We start from the raw sequence: 16,282 nt of genomic DNA, 5'->3' as shown, positions 1-16,282 counted from the left end.
GTGGTGGCCATTACAGAGACTTGGATGGCTCAGGGACTGGAATGGCTGCTTCAAGTGCCGGGTTTTAGCTGTTGCAGAAAGGGCAGGGAGGGAGGCAAAAGAGGTGGGGGAGTGGCATTGTTGATCAGAGATAGTGTCATGGCTGCAGAAAAGGTGGACATCATGGAGGGACTGTGTACAGAGTCTCTGTGGGTGGAGGTTAGGAAGAGAAAAGGGTCAATAACTTTATAGGCCACCCAATAGTAACAGGGATATCAAGGACCAGATAGGGAAGCAGATCCTAGAAAGGTGTGATAACAACAGAGTTGTTGTGATGAGAGATTTTAATTTCCCAAACATCAATTGGCATCTCCAGACAGTGAGGGGTTTGGATGGGGTGGAGATTGTTAAGTGTGTTTAGGAAGGATTCTTGACACAATTTGTAGATAGGCCTACAAGAGGAGAGGCTGTGCTTGATTTGGTATTGGGAAATGAACCTGGTCAGGTGTCAGACCTCTCAGTGGGAGAGCATTTTGGAGATAGTGATCATAATTCTATCTCCTTTACGATAGCACTGGAGAGAGATAGGAACAGACAGACTAGAAAGGCGTTTACTTGGAGTAAAGGAAATTATGAGGCTCTCAGGCAGGAAGTTGGAAGATTAAATTGGGAACAGATGTTCTCAGGGAAAAGTACGGAAGAAATGTGGCAAATATTCAGGGGATATTTGTGTGGAGTTCTGCATAGGCATGTTCCAATGAGACAGGGGAGTCATGAGAGGATACAGGAACTGTGGTGTACAAAGGCTATAATAAATCTAGTCAAAAGGAAAAGAAAAGCATACAAAAGGTACAGAGAGCTAGGTAATGTTAGAGATCTGGAAGAGTATAAGGCTAACAGGAAGGAGCTTAAGAAGGAAATTAGGAGAGCCAGGAGGAGACATGAGAAGGCCTTGGTGGGCAGGATTAAGGAAAACCCCAAGGCATTCTACAAGTATGTGAAGAACAAGAGGATAAGATGCAAAAGAATAGGGCCTATCAAGTGCAGCAGTGGGAAAGTGTGTATGGATCCAGAAGAAATAGCGGAGGTACTTAGTGAATAGATCAGTATTCACTATGGTAAAAGATCTGGGGGATTGTAGTGAGGACTTGCAGCAGGCTGAAAAGCTTGAGCATGTAGATATTAGGAAAGAGGAGGTGCTGAAACTTTTGGAAAGCATCAAGTTGGATAAGTTGGCGGGACTGGATGAGATGTACCCCAGGTTGCTGTGGGAGGCGAGAGAAGAGATTGCGGAGCCTCTGATGATGATGTTTGCATCATCGATGGAGATGGGAGAGGTTCCAGAAGGTTGGAAGGTTGCAGATGTTGTTCCCTTATTCAAGAAAGGGAGTAGAAATAGCCCAGGATATTATAGACCAGTGAGTCTTACCTCAGTGGTTGGTAAGCTGATGGAGAAGATCCTGAGAGGCAGGATTTATGAACATTTGGAGAGGTATAATATAATTAGGAATAGTCAACATGGCTTTGTCAAGGGCAGGTCCTGCCTTATGAGCCTGATTGAATTTTTTTGAGGATGTGATCGATGAAGGGAGAGTAGTAGATGTAGTGTATATGGATTTCAGCAAGGCATTTGATAAGGTACCCTATGCAAGGCTTATTGAGAAAGTAAGGAGGCATGGGATCCAAGGGGATATTGCAATGTGGATCCAGAACTGGCTGGCCCACAGAAGGCAAAGAGTGGTTGTTGAAGGGTCGTATTCTGCAACGGAGCTCAGTGATTTGTTCTGGGACCCTTACTCTTTATGATTTTTATAAATGACCTGGATGAGGAAGTGGAGGGATGGGTTAGTAAGTTTGTGGATGACACAAAGGTTGGATGTGTTGTGCATAGTATAGAGGGCTGTAAGTTTTTTACTCAGAGAGTGGTGAGTGCGTGGAATGGGCTACCAGCAATAGTGGTGGAGGCGAATACGGTAGGGTCTTTTAAGAGACTATTGGATAGGTAAATGGAGCTGAGAAAAATAGAGGGCTATGGGTAAGCCTAGTAATTTCTAGGGTAGGGACATGTTCGGCACAGCTTTCTGGGCCAAAGGGCCTGAACTGTGCTGTAGGTTTTTCTATGTTTCTATGTTTTTTAAGGCTATTTAAATAAATAAATGGTTGCACGTTTTCTCTATGAAGTAAAAATATATGATTGTATGCCACTATGAATACACCAACATCATTTGAATATTATTGTGTAATGTATTGCATGCACGTACATTGGAAACTGCACATTTGAAGACTGGAATCCAAGTCATTGCTGATTCATGCACAAGAGCATGAGAGAGAATGGGCTTTACAACATCCACAAAACTGAGGTCCTCTACTGAATTGTACCTTCTGCTACAACCCCAACAATAAAGCTCCACAGCAGAATCCTACAGAGTGTGGGCCACTTTGAATATGTCAGGTGAAGAGAGATGTCAGTGATAAAGTTCACCATTGCCTCCAGTACATCAGCATAGTCTTTGACCATCTGAGGAAAAGTGTGTTTGAAAATCAAGACCTCAAATGTGGCACAAATCTCATCTGTTGAACAGCAGTGATCCCTGCCTTACTGTACTCATCATGTTCATGGATTATGTACAGCAGACACAAGAAAGCACTGAAGAGGTTCCTTTAATGTTGTCTCTGCAAATTCCTTCAAATCCATTGGCAGGACAGGTCAATCAATGTCAGGATCATCTCCCTGACCAAACTCTCCAGCATCAAGGGTCTAATTCCCCTTGTCTTGTTCTGATGGACAGAGTAAGGCAAGGGTATTTGCATGTCTGACACCAGATTCCTGATACAGGTACTCAACTCCAAGCTATGTCATGGCAAGAGAATAGCAAGAATGTAGAGAAAATAGTTCAAACATGGAAACTAATTCTCCATGAAAATAAAATGTGATATCCTCACTGACTCTTGTGAATCCCTCACCCATGATCAGAAATGGAGAGAAGGACCATCTGGTACGACACTGCAAACCTCAAGTCCCTTCATCAAGAGTATGTGCAAGCCCAGTGAAAACAGCAGAAGGAGGACCACCTGCTTTACTCTCCACTTACCCCACCTGTAGCAGAGATCATGGATCCTACATTGCCCTCATCGGCCACCTTAAAAACCAAAGAACTGGAATTCGAACCATGTGTCCCTTGAACCCCTAAGAAGAACAAAAACAAAAAATCTATTTCATAGATAACACACGGAGCTCATTAGTAAACATGGAGCTTAAACTCATTACCTATTTTTAGAATAAGTAATGTTGAAAAAGAGTTATTCATTTAAGAATTTATTGTGTAACTTAGAATTTTCAAACATTATTTTCTTCAGTAATAGCGTTGCATATTACTGAGTCAAAAATGATCCACATTTAAATTACTGGAGTGCTAATATCATTTCAAAATGATTTAATGTATAACAAATGATCCTGAGACACAGAACTGTTTGAACCAGATATGATTGATGGTCCATCATTCCTAATTCAGTATTTATACTGTTGGCTAGTCTGTTGGGAAAATGTATCATCCATCAGGGTATTATTGAATTCAAACAGCAAATGGCACCTTCATTTTAACAAACTAAGGGGGAAAAGCTAAATGGAAAAAAAACTGACAATCAGCCATAATGTTATGATGATGCAATTAGGCCTCATCTCTCCTGAGATAAACGTAATTGACAAAACAACCACACCCTGTAGGTCATATATATTTCACATTTGAAATAATAATGATATATCTATAATTTGTTTTTTGTTTATTCGTTCAGAAAACATGGATGACACTGCCATTTATTGCACATCCCTAATTGCCCTGGACATCAGGAGGCAGTTAAAAGTCAACCACATTGGTGGTCTGGAGTCACGCATAGGTGAGGATGGTAGAGCAAGTGTGGATGGCAGATTTCCTTGCCCCAAAAGACATAAATGAACCAATCAGATTTTTATAACAATCCAAGTTTCATGGTTATTGTTACAGTGACTATTTTTAATTCCAGATTTATTTAGTTATTTGAATTTAAACTCCCCAGTGCCTATGATGGTGTTCAAACTTGTATTTTTGGATTAATATTCCAGACCTTTGGTTTTCAGTTCAGTAACTGAACCACTACACTAACAATCCTTATTGGAGCACAATGCTGATAAAGCTATGTCCCTTTTCTGTGATAAGATATGATGTTAGGGATTCAGCTACACAATAGATTATGTCCTTATCTTTGGAATCTGGAAAAGAATCCAAAGCAGCCAGGTGGACTGATGCGTTCTTCCTCCAAAGTCTAAGGAAAATTATTTTTGAACAATCTCAGTGAAGTTCTCTAAAGATGTGGGTTTAGGACAAAAAGGTCCTTTAAATTGATATAACACATGACAGTATAATAATTAGAATTGTCAAACTGGTGTACCAGGAGGCTTCATTAGGCACAGAAGAAGGCAGGTGCATTGTCACCTGATGTTCTGGTAAGTAAATAGATGAAAGGGAAATCAATGAATTTGGATTTGTATTTTCTCGTTGGTGTTTCATGTTGGGAACAACCAACATAGAATTACCCTGGGGGTATTAAGGGGAACATAACATAATGGCTTAGTTGTGCACTAGTAGCCAGTGATCTTGGACCATTGATCCAGAGACATGGGTTTGAACCCCACCATCAGATATCGAAATTTAAATTCAAGTAATTATTTAAATCTGGAATATTAAAAATAGTCCTCAGTAATGGAGACCATGACACCATGATGACCATGGATTGTTGTAAAAAAGTTATTTGTTTTGGTAATGCTCTTCAGGGAAGGGGATTTGCCATTCTTGTACTATCCTATTGATAGAAGACAACAAATCAACCAGTGTGGTTGACTCTTCACTAGCATCTCGTTATTGATGGACAATAAATTCCAACATTGCCATTTATCTCATATATGAATAAATAAGACTAAAACTAGTAGTTGGCATCTAATAACATTATGCACAAAACAGGTATACATGTAAGTAATATGCTCTCAGATACTGGAAGATCACCAGCAAATTAAACCAAAGAACTAATAGAGAGACAAACATAATTTCTCTAGTGTACCTACTACATACTCACAAGGAAACAACTTCGTGTGTGTGTGTGTGTGTGCGTGCGCGCGCGCGCGTGCGTGAGAGAGAGAGAGAAACTTCCTGGAACAAAGAGCAATGGATCACATGTTACAATCTTTAAGATAAGATAATATATCTTTATTAGTCACATGTACATCAAAACACGCAGTGAAATGCATCTTTTGCATAGAGTGTTCTGGGGGCAGTCCGCAAGGGTCACCACGCTTCCGGCGCCAACATAATATGCCACAACTTCCTAATCCGTACATCTTTGGAATGTGGGAGGAAACCGGAGCACCAGGAGGAGACCCAGGCAGATACAGGGAGAACGTACAAACTTCTTACAGGCAGTGGCCGGAATTGAACCTGGACTGTAGCTGGCACTGTAATAGCGTTACACTAACTGCTATACTACCATGCTGTCCCTACATATCCAATACAACATGAATCACATTTGTTACATCCTTTCATTAATAATGGTACAAAATCCTTCAAGTACTTAGGTCAATGAACTGTCCTTCCTCAGCATCCTTATTTCCTGAGATGGGCGCAGCCAAGAGTTTCAGCTATATTCATGTCTGTGCCTGTAGAGTCATGTATCTTTGTTTTTTCTGCCTACATTCTCAGAAGCCTTCACTGCATCTTAGAACCATAAAACCATAGAACACTACAGCACAGAAAACAGGCCATTCGGCCCTTCTAGTCTGTGCCAAAACTTTATTCCGCTAGTCCCATTGACCTGCACCCAGTCCATAACCCTCCAGACCTCTCCCATCCATGTATCTATCCAATTTATTCTTGCGAGTGAGCCCACATTTACCACGTCAGATGGCAGCTTGTTCCACACCCACCACTCTCTGAGTGAAGAAGTTCCCCCTTATGTTCCCCCTAAACCTTTCCCCTTTCACCCTAAAGCCATGTCTTCTCGTACTTATCTCTCCTAATCTAGGTGGAAAGAGCCTACCCACATTTACTCTGCCTATACCCCTCATAATTTTGTAAACCTCTATCAAATCTCCCCTCATTCTTCTTCAATGTTCAATATAAAGTCTTAACAGAATTTATCAAGATAGGCTTGTGATAATTTTGTATGTACAGGTCCTTCCCAGGCTACAGACACCCAATGGCACAGTAGTGTAGTGGTTAGCAAAACGCTATTAGAGTGCCAGCGACCCAGGTTCAATTCCCCCGCTATCTCTGTAAGGAGTTTGTACGTTCTCCCCATGACTGTGTGGGTTTCCTCCGGGTGCTCTGGTTTCCTCCCACATTCCAAAGACATACGGATTATGAAGTTGTGGGCATGCTTTATTGGGACTGGAAGCGTGGCGACACTTGCGGGCTGCCCCCAGCATATTTCAGGCTGTGTTGGTTGTTAACGCAAAAAGACACATTTCACTGTGGGTTTTAATGTACATGTGACTAATAAATAAATATTATATTATTATTATAACTGTGATGCTACGTGCCTGTGATACTGCCACAAGTAAGTTTACCATTGCCCCTGTGCATTCATGTACTTGTGCATTTGACAATAAACTCAACTTTGACTTTGAACTTATGTACAGCCCATTTATCCAAACTAGTGTTTGGGAGACCAGCAGGATGGATTTGCCGGCTGCTCCAGGGCTGCAGGCATCTTCTGCCATGTGGGAACTTGGTTTGTGGTTGTATTTCTAACTTGCAAACTGTCTTGCTTATGAACAGTTCACAAGAATAGAACTCTGCTGCTCTGCTGTCTTCACTTTTGCTGGTTCAAGCTTCAGACCACCTTTGGTGATCCTGTGTCTTAAGAAGGAAGTTTCTTTCATTTGAACCTCAACTTTTGCTCATTCAGCTTCATTTATTTCTTCCTAGATCTGCTCATCAGGTTTCTCACATTACAGTCATGTTCTAACTCTGTCTCTCCCACAATTTCTCTTTTTCCAAAGCCTAATAAGTCATCTAATACGGTCTCTAAGCTCTTAAGATTTGCAAATGCAGTGTCCAAACTTTGCTGAAATTCCTCTGGTTTTGTATTGAGTTCAACTGGCATTCTTCTCTAACTGTATCCATTGATTGGTATCCTGGAACAGATTAAACATGACCTCTCCTCATCAAACTCTGCATACCAGAACCTAGTCTTTGCATCCAGCAACTGCAAACATATGCCTTTCTCAGGCAAAATCGTTTACACAGGATGGAAGGTCTGTTTCAGAGTTCTACTAAGGTCTCTTGGGCTTCAGAAAATTGTCAGCTTATAACATTATTCCAACAATACAACCTGGATACCTAGGGAGCAGGTGTGCCTTCCGGGACTACAATCGCTGCCTGAGTCAGTCTCTCCAAATCAGTTTCAATTCTCTCCTTGAAAGCCGCTGGGATATATTTCGGTGGATGTCCAGGCAACTTACTTACTGCAACACAGAAAAATGCCATTCAGCCCATTGGGTCCATGCCAGCTGCCAACAGAGTAATCTTTCAGCCCATTCCCCCTTTAATTTCCCCCTGCAATTTATTCTCTCATGCATGCCCATGAATTCCCCTTTGATTCTTCTGTCCCCTACCTACACTATGCACAATCTACAGTAGCCAATAATCCTACCAGGATATCCTTGGGATGTGAGAGGATACAGCAGAAGCCCATGCTATCAGGGGTTCATGAGCAAACTCTGCACGCATTACCTGGAGTGAGGATTGAACTTGGATCCCTAGGGCTGTGAGGCAGCAGTATTAGCTGGTGCATCACAGTGCTGCTCTCCCATTTAAGACGACTTACTGGAAACACCAGGGCTGCTTCCTCTTATTTAAGACTAGAAGATATCTGCCTTCCAGTTTTCCTGTTCAACATCTCCATATGCATCTGTGAGTTGCTTGGCTGGAGTTGTTGCTTGCATTGAAACAATCCTCATGATCCTTCATCAGTCCCATTTGCTGTGCCATTATATTTTAAGTATGACTGGAATCTTTATGGTCTACTGAAGTAGACTCTATTTCATAGCTCTTGATTTTTCGTCCAGCTGGCTTCGTCGTGGTCTTGTTGCACATCGATGGTACATGATTTACTGGTTTTAACTGGACCATATCAAAACTGATGGCTTGCTTCAGGGGAATATTATAGTTGTTCCCAAAATGGTTGAACGGTTGCAGATTTTCACTGGTTTTCCTTGCACCAGCACCTTGGTGTAAACACACTTATCCTATCAGCTCCTTTCACCCCAGATATATTTGTGTTCAGCCATCACTTTGAGTATGACCCTGTCTCGGGCTCAACTCATTCCTTCCATGGACTTTTGATGTTCTCCTCATTGCGCACTGGTTAAAAAAATAAAATTCCAATCCACATTGAGCACATCTTTTCCCATTCACAAGATATTTCTTTCTCAGCTCCACAATACTTCTAGGTTATGGGTTCTCTGATCTGCCTTGTATCTTGCACGTCACTGCACACTGCTGCTGTGAGACTCTGCCTCATTCCCTTGGGCTGGAGCCCTGAACACCACAGTCAATCCAATCTATGATGAGCACATCCTTCAAATTTGTGAAACTGTAGTTATCTGCTAACAATCTTATCTCTGTTAAGAAAATATCAGAGGATTCTTCCTGCTCTGATTGCAAGTAAAGACCTGGTAATGGTCAACTGTTCTGTTTCTGGATGGATTGAAGTGTTCTTATAATGCACCTAACACTTAGCTTTATGCTATTGTACAATTCTCTGCCCTCGTGGCCAGTGAGATATAACAGGATCTTTAATTTTGTCTGTTCTGGTTTGTCTTGCAATACCTACAATATATAGTGTAAAATTTTCTCTCCACTATCTCCGTTCTTGAGAGGATGTTACTTGCCAGAAAATCCAGTGGCTCTGACATCTTTATTTATTCTATAAATCATACAGCATGCTGTCTCTCAGTGCATATCCATGCATTATCTAAATTGGGAGGGACCTTGCCAGCATTTAATACTCAGGTTTAAGTATGGCATCTGAATTTTATAGCATAATCAACCAGCACTTCCAACACCATTTATCTGTATCAGTCTCAAAGATCCTGGAGGATAGCCAGTAAGTTAAACTTATGAATCATTTTAGTAAACTCACAGGGGAATATGCATTACTTCTTTGCACGTTTTACATACAGACAAGCAGGCGGTGTCTATACAAAGAGTGAGACCTTTTGTAATCTTCTCCTTAAATATAGTTGAGGTAGATACACAGAGAGGTTTGTCACATAGTGCAAACCTCGAAGGGGTTCACACACAAGATTAAAAGCACCACATATGTCGTAGTGTACATTTGGTATCGGTAGAATGGTTTCTTGTTTATTTGTAGAATTTAACTGGGATGAGAGAAAACTGGCATTGGTTGACTATCCTAATTTTCCTGAAGTGGTAGTGCGACGGCATCTTCTTGAACCACAACAGTTGAAGTGATTTGCAACAACTGAATAACTTGACACTTCAGAGAGCAGTAAAAAAAAACCTTTGGGTGTGTCACAGGAGTCATATATAAGGCAGATCTGGTAAGGGCTACAGCTTTCTTTTCATTAAGGACAGTAGTTCCTGGTCATTTTTATCATTTCAGGAAATATATATTGTTGAGGATATGAAAAACACTATGATGCTGGAGGAATTCAGGAGGCCAGGCAGCATCCGTGGTGAAAAGCAGGCGGTCAACGTTTCGGGTCAGGACCCTTCTTCAGGACTGAAGATAGGAAAAGGGGAAGACCAATATATAGGAAGGAAAAGCAGAACAGTGATAGGTGGACAAAAGAGGGGAGGCAGGGTGGGCACAATGTGGTGAATTCTCCCACTTTAAGTAATCCCCACATCTACCCCCCACAATATCCATCCCCAACCATGCCTCTTCTTTTCTTCCCTTTCCTAGCCTATCTCTCTTTTTTCTAATCGCCCCCCTTTATTCCTCCTTACCTTTGACCCATCCCCCAGTGGATCTGCTCTCCCCTCCTTCCCCACACACCCGGTCCTGAAGAAGGGTCCTGACCTGAAACATTGACTGCTTGCTTTTCTCCACGGATACTGCCTGGCCTGCTGAGTTCCTCCAACATCATAGTGTTTTTCATCTAGATTCCAGCATCTGCAGTCCTTTGTTTCTCTTGTCGGGGATATGGCTTTGTAAGTCACTAATGCTTTCATCTTTAATGTTTCTGGGTCCTCATTTGAGGTCACTGAACTCAGGGTTTAGCTCCATAGGTTCAGCAGACTCCAAACCACAAGCAAATGATCTCTGTACATTTACCAGCCATGTTGGCTTTGGTTGTATTGCTGTTGACTCAAAGTGTTTCAAGTCACAGTTAAGAAACGAGCATAAAATTAAACTGGCACTGTAGGGCAGCATTGTTTGAAGTGTCATACTGTTGGAGATACTAGATTTTGGATGAAATGTTAAACTGAGTTCCCATATGTAAGTGTGTATAAGATGATGAAAGGTATTGATAGGGTAGATAGTCAGAGGTTTCTCCCCAGGGCTGAAGTGGTGGCCACAAGAGGACATAGGTTTAAGGTGCTGGGGAGTAGATATAGAGGAGATGTCAGGGGTAAGTTTTTTACTCAGATAGTGGTGAATGCGTGAAACGGGCTGCCAGAAACAGTGGTGGAGGCGGATACAATAGGGTCTTTCAAGAGACTGTTAGATAGGTACATGGAGCTGAGTAAAATAGAGGGCTATGGCTAAGCCTAGTAATTTCTAGGGTAGAGACATGTTCAGCACAGTTTTGTGGGCCGAAGGGCCTGAATTGTGCTGTAGTTTTTCTATGTTCTATGTTCTAAGTGCGGAGGTCATATAGACAACATTTATCCTTTGAGTAATAATATTGAACACATTTGTCACACCTCTGTTTATGGAACCTAATCATGCACAAATTGGCCTCCACACTTGTTCTATTATAACTCAAAAGTAATTTCATTGGCTGTATGACACTTTGGAATGTCCCAATGTTGCGATTACAAGTAAACGCACATTGCGGAAATGTCAAAAATAGGGTCCTTTTTTATTCTCCCATACTTATAAATAATGCATGCTACTACCCAATAGAGGCCATGTATCCTCTTTTATATTAATATCACCAGGAATGGAATCCCTGGTAAAGTCCTTGTAGAGTGGATATGTGGTAATACAGGACTACAGTATTACTTTCAATGTAGAAGATTGAAATTGCTGATAGTGTGCAAATATGGTGGAAAATATCCTTTGTCACAATTGTGCAAACAATATTTTAAATGAAAAACTATATTTTTTATTTCTACCAATTTGTCTTTATCTGTCTGCATTAGTTTGCATTCTTAAAAAGGATAAATATCTGGAAGAGTCATTTTCTCAGGAGTTATCTAGCTTGCCTGTCATTACTTCAGACAAAATCCCATTTCCATACATCCTATTACAGCGATGAAGTCACAGAATTCCTCAGTGTTTACCATTGTTAGGAATCTGAAACTATGCTTTCATAAATAAACTCAAAATGAACAATTATAGACACCTTTACACATCAAATTCATGAATTTTGTGAATGTGTGCATTACGTTTGGATTTTCACTCAACAGAAGCAGAGACCGGAGAATTTAGGACTGATCAACCAATTGCTTGTCCAGTTAATTATCAGAAACTTGGCAAATATGTTTTCTGGTGACTAATTTCAAAAGACCACAGGATACTTAATTTACAACTCTTTCACTCTGATAAATTAGTCAATGAGTCAATAACTTAGTCTCAGTGTGGTTTAGTGCAGGAATTGTTGAATCAGAATGAATCCAGCTGCCTGCCCACAAAATATTGAACCTTGTCTTATGATGAGACCAGAGCACTCACATTTTGGGAGAATACAGTAGAAGCCTACCAAGGACTTCATTGTCTCTATCGTTACAATTCCTTTGGGGAGCAGAGAGGGGGTAGAGTGCCAGTGGATTTTATACTGTTTTCTCTTTTACATAGTTCCACTACATTCCTGTCATGATTTATGTGCTGTGCTCAGCACACACATTGGGAGGAGAGTAGGAGTAGGATTTCCTAAGCAGCTGCACATCCTGTTAATAGAAAAGTTTGAAATTAGACATTATCATTGCACTGAGATGAACGAGGAGTCTGTTAATACGTATCCAACGTCCAGCAAGTGTTTTGAATACAAGCATTGAGTAATAAAGCTGAAATCAAACAAAAGGGAACAAACACATTTTTTCAAATGGTATAATGAAACTAAAATGGGCTAATAGCCAAAATCCAAAACTAATATCACCAAAAGGTTAGGACTGGCAGATTCAAAACTACTTTCTTTGCCTCCACATCTGTAGGCTCGTGTTTTTCTCTAGCATTTAAAAGTAGATCATAACTCCTGGAAGGCATAACACACTGTCCAATTAAATCTGCTATTGAGGCTTGCATCACAAAATACTTCTAGCCTCTGTATACTGCCATTGTATGTTCTTCCTTAAGACTGGTGAAAACATAAATCCAAACCATACTTCCTATGCCCAACATGTGGAATTGGAATATCATGTCCATATTTTCTAAAACAGAACAAATATATGCTTTTACTGATAATTTTTAGTTCAATGTTCTTTTTGGCACTACCACAGAACAAGCTGCAAGCTATATTGAAAGTGAAGGATTTCTTTGTCATGTTATAACTTATGTTATGACTTCTCGTGCTACTTCAGTGTTTAAATTTGTTCTTCTGGATGCATGTTTCACTACTTTTGTTTCTGATCTTCAAATACACTGCTTATAAATCCTCCCACAGCTGAGAAGTGAACAATATTGAGTGGTCCTTCAGCCAACTGGCCAGCTGCATTGGATGCACAAGGCTCACTTATCTGTGATTGTGATTTCCTCTGATGTTTCTTCATCAGTGCCAGAAGTCTCAGGTGTTCAATCACTTTGCACTCATTACTTGTCGAAATATTACAAGCAGTAACTTATTCAAGGCTGTGGGAACTGTAACTGACATGTGGCTGCTCTTTACTTCTGGACAGCTTTGTAATCCCACTTAATGGAGAACAGTGGTATCTCTGAATTCATCCGTCATTGTTGCCTGTGTGTGCATATCAGTCAAACTGTTGAAGTCAATGCCTACTTGAGACAACCTTCCAGTATTGTAGATATGACTACAGTGGGGACTGCCTAGTGGCATCTATGTATTATAATATCTTCTATTGGCATGCAGGTCCAGTAAGATATATTGTCAGGAGGAATACCTGCCAAATCAGACCACATTTACAAAGGTTTGCATTCCTTCTGCTCATTCATTAGCTTGCCTTCCACTTTACCAAGTGCTTCTTTTGCAACCTTAGTTCTAAAGGAGGACAGGTGTCTGTATGTGGTGCTTAATGCAAGTGTGAACAGTCCCAGGTGCAGCTGACTTCCTTGGCACAAGAAGCTTGTTGATTCACTCTGCCAATAAAAGGACACAAGGAGTATTCTGAATACTTCAAAACACACCCATTAAGAAACTGGATTGTCACTATATAGAGAAAGCTACCATTATGTACATACAGACACAGTGATGCAGGCTATGAAGCAATGCATAGGATATGTACTGTATATCCTTTACAGTCTGAATGGAATCAAAGTCTTTGAAAATGCCCTTTATTACGCAAGGCTATGCTTATATGTTGTTACTGCTTTCTCTTGAAAACTTCAGAAATGTTTCACTCTAGTTGTTCTACGCATTCACCTCCAAAAATGTAGGAATAGATTAGGGTGCAGTGAAGTGGCTGGTTATAATCTACAAACTTTTCAGTGTCAATCAAAAATAGCTCCTAATTAAAAAATTGGCAGAGTATATAGTAGATGTTCATCTACCTTTGCCAACAGTCAAATTGACTGATTAAAAATGAGAAAGGTTGCTATCCATGGATCAGTTTCATATCTGCCCTTTGACTCCTTGATATTGAGTGGAATTTTGCTAGCTGCCTCTTCAGTTCATTGTGGACCCTCCATGGAGTCCAATGGCAGGCCCCCATTCTTGATAGAATTCTCAACATTATGCTTCTGTTCAAATGGCTGAATATTAGCAGGTCCCTTTAGATGGCTGAATATTAGCAGATCCCTTTAGATCTGCTGGCCACAGTCAGCACAATTCTCAGGTCCTGTGCCATTCAGACCAGGTTCAGGAGCTGAGATTCCATTGATTTCAATGGAGATTCTTATCCTGTAGATTGGCAGGCAATAAACATGTTATTATTTTTTTGACTTACTTTGTTTTAACATAATGCTTTGGATCAGTTCACCTCTGTGTGTTTTATTAACTATATGCTTATATTGTTATTATTAAAAATAATTTTATTTTAAAATGATTTACTTCAATTTCAATAGTTTTAACATATTTCTGACTCTCATTTAATAATTATTAAAAATCTTTCACAGCTCTGATCAAAGACAAAATTCTATTAGGGGCTCATCAGAGGTGTTATGTCCATGGCCTTTAAATTGTTGAGTGGGGGCGGGCAAACAAAATTATCCCTCCAAAACTGGTTCAGGTAAGAGTGGCCGTGCAGGGATCACAGATGGTAATCTGGGCAACAACATGACACAGCCAATATTTTACAAAGACTTTCAAATTCTTACCTTGATGGCCATGTTTGCTTATAAAGGAGAGATTCTGGACTTCCTTCCAGTTCTCCCTGAATACTCCTGGTCTGCCATAGCTTTCTCCATTCATTGGCTCTGTTGTTTGATAGTTACCTCACCTCTGCCAAAAAGATTTAATTGATTGAAACCCGATCATTTTCACATCCCAGTCAGTGACTCATTTTCTGTAAATGGTTTTACTCATCAATATCGTGAATAATTTACTCACTTTTGAAAATTCTAAGGTTGCCTGAATAAACTTTGCTATGTGCTTACCGATTAATGAGTTATTAAAAGAATATGAAAGGAACATATCATGTTTGTGAGGCTTTCTCTCTTTGCCATCATTAAATTTATGCTTTGTCTGGACCAACATTCTCTGTGGCAAATTTTAATAAGTTGCATTAGCCTTACTTGTGTTTTCCATTTAGTTTGAAAGGTAAGGAAACTTAATGAATAGAATAACTGAGTTCACACTCCAGGTCAATGAACTTTCATCATCCAAAGAGATTTCCATTTATCCCTTTCACCATGATCATCTTTATTGTTTTCTATCTCCCTTCTTATTACATTAGCACTTTTTCTCTTTCCATTTGTGCTGTGCAGCTTGCTAAATTTTCCCAACATTTTTTGTCTTATTTTAGATTTTCAGCATTTGTGATATTTTGCTCTCAGTGCTTACTCTCAGGGGCAACTTTTTAGGAGTGAGAGGTAAAGAGGCAGACTGATATAGCAGTGATTTGCAGAGATTAGGACCAAGGCAGATAAAATTACAGTTGCTGATATCAAAGTGATTAAAATTAAGATGTGCAAGAGTAAGACTGTAGGGATCTTTGGGGGTTGTAAGATGTTATGGAGCTAGGAAGGGATAAAGCCACAGAGGGATTTGATAAAACTTGATAAAAACTGGGAGCGCAGTATCCATTTTAAGAGGGTTGCACATTGGATAAAAATTTAATTCACTTTATTATTTAGAAACATTGTTTTATGAAAAAACTAATTTGCCTCTCTTTCTTTTTCACTTTATCTCCAACACTTGCCATTTTCTGGGTAGATCTCTAGGATTAGTGGAAATTTAAACTTAATAAATTTATCTCTGTCGGTATTACATGTCACCTCAATTTATTCCTTTGAAACTGTTTGTGTTTTATGACAGCTGGATTTAAAATAAAGGGGACTGAACAGGTACTTGTTTAAAGGTATACAGCGCAGAATGGAAACTATAGGGGTTGTGCTGATTGGCATTGTCACTTTATCCATTCATCAAGCAGGCCAGACTTTCAGAATCATTTACCAGATGGGTCGGCTCGTCAGTTTAAACACCTGATATGAAGCCATCCGTCATCTGATAACACGATCGTTTGTAAGCAGCTGGCTCCACACTCACAGCCTGACTGCACATGTGATGGACTTGAGCCAACAAACAGGCTTGGCTATGCTGCAGTCCCCTGATAGGATTTGCAGTCCTCCACTGGACCATGGAACAGGTGGAAGCAGAGAGAATGAAAAAATTACCATGTGTTGCAGGGATTAGAACACACTCACCACTTCACATGAATACCAATGAAAGAACAACCTTGATCCTGATGAATGTATGGCTCCCATATAAATGAGCACAGATAATTAAAATCAGAAATAAATGTACAAAATT

The sequence above is a fragment of the Pristis pectinata genome, chromosome 9, assembly GCF_009764475.1.
Source record: "Pristis pectinata isolate sPriPec2 chromosome 9, sPriPec2.1.pri, whole genome shotgun sequence".
NCBI classification, from domain to species: Eukaryota; Metazoa; Chordata; class Chondrichthyes; order Rhinopristiformes; family Pristidae; genus Pristis; species Pristis pectinata.
This window is presented reverse-complemented; position numbering follows the sequence as displayed.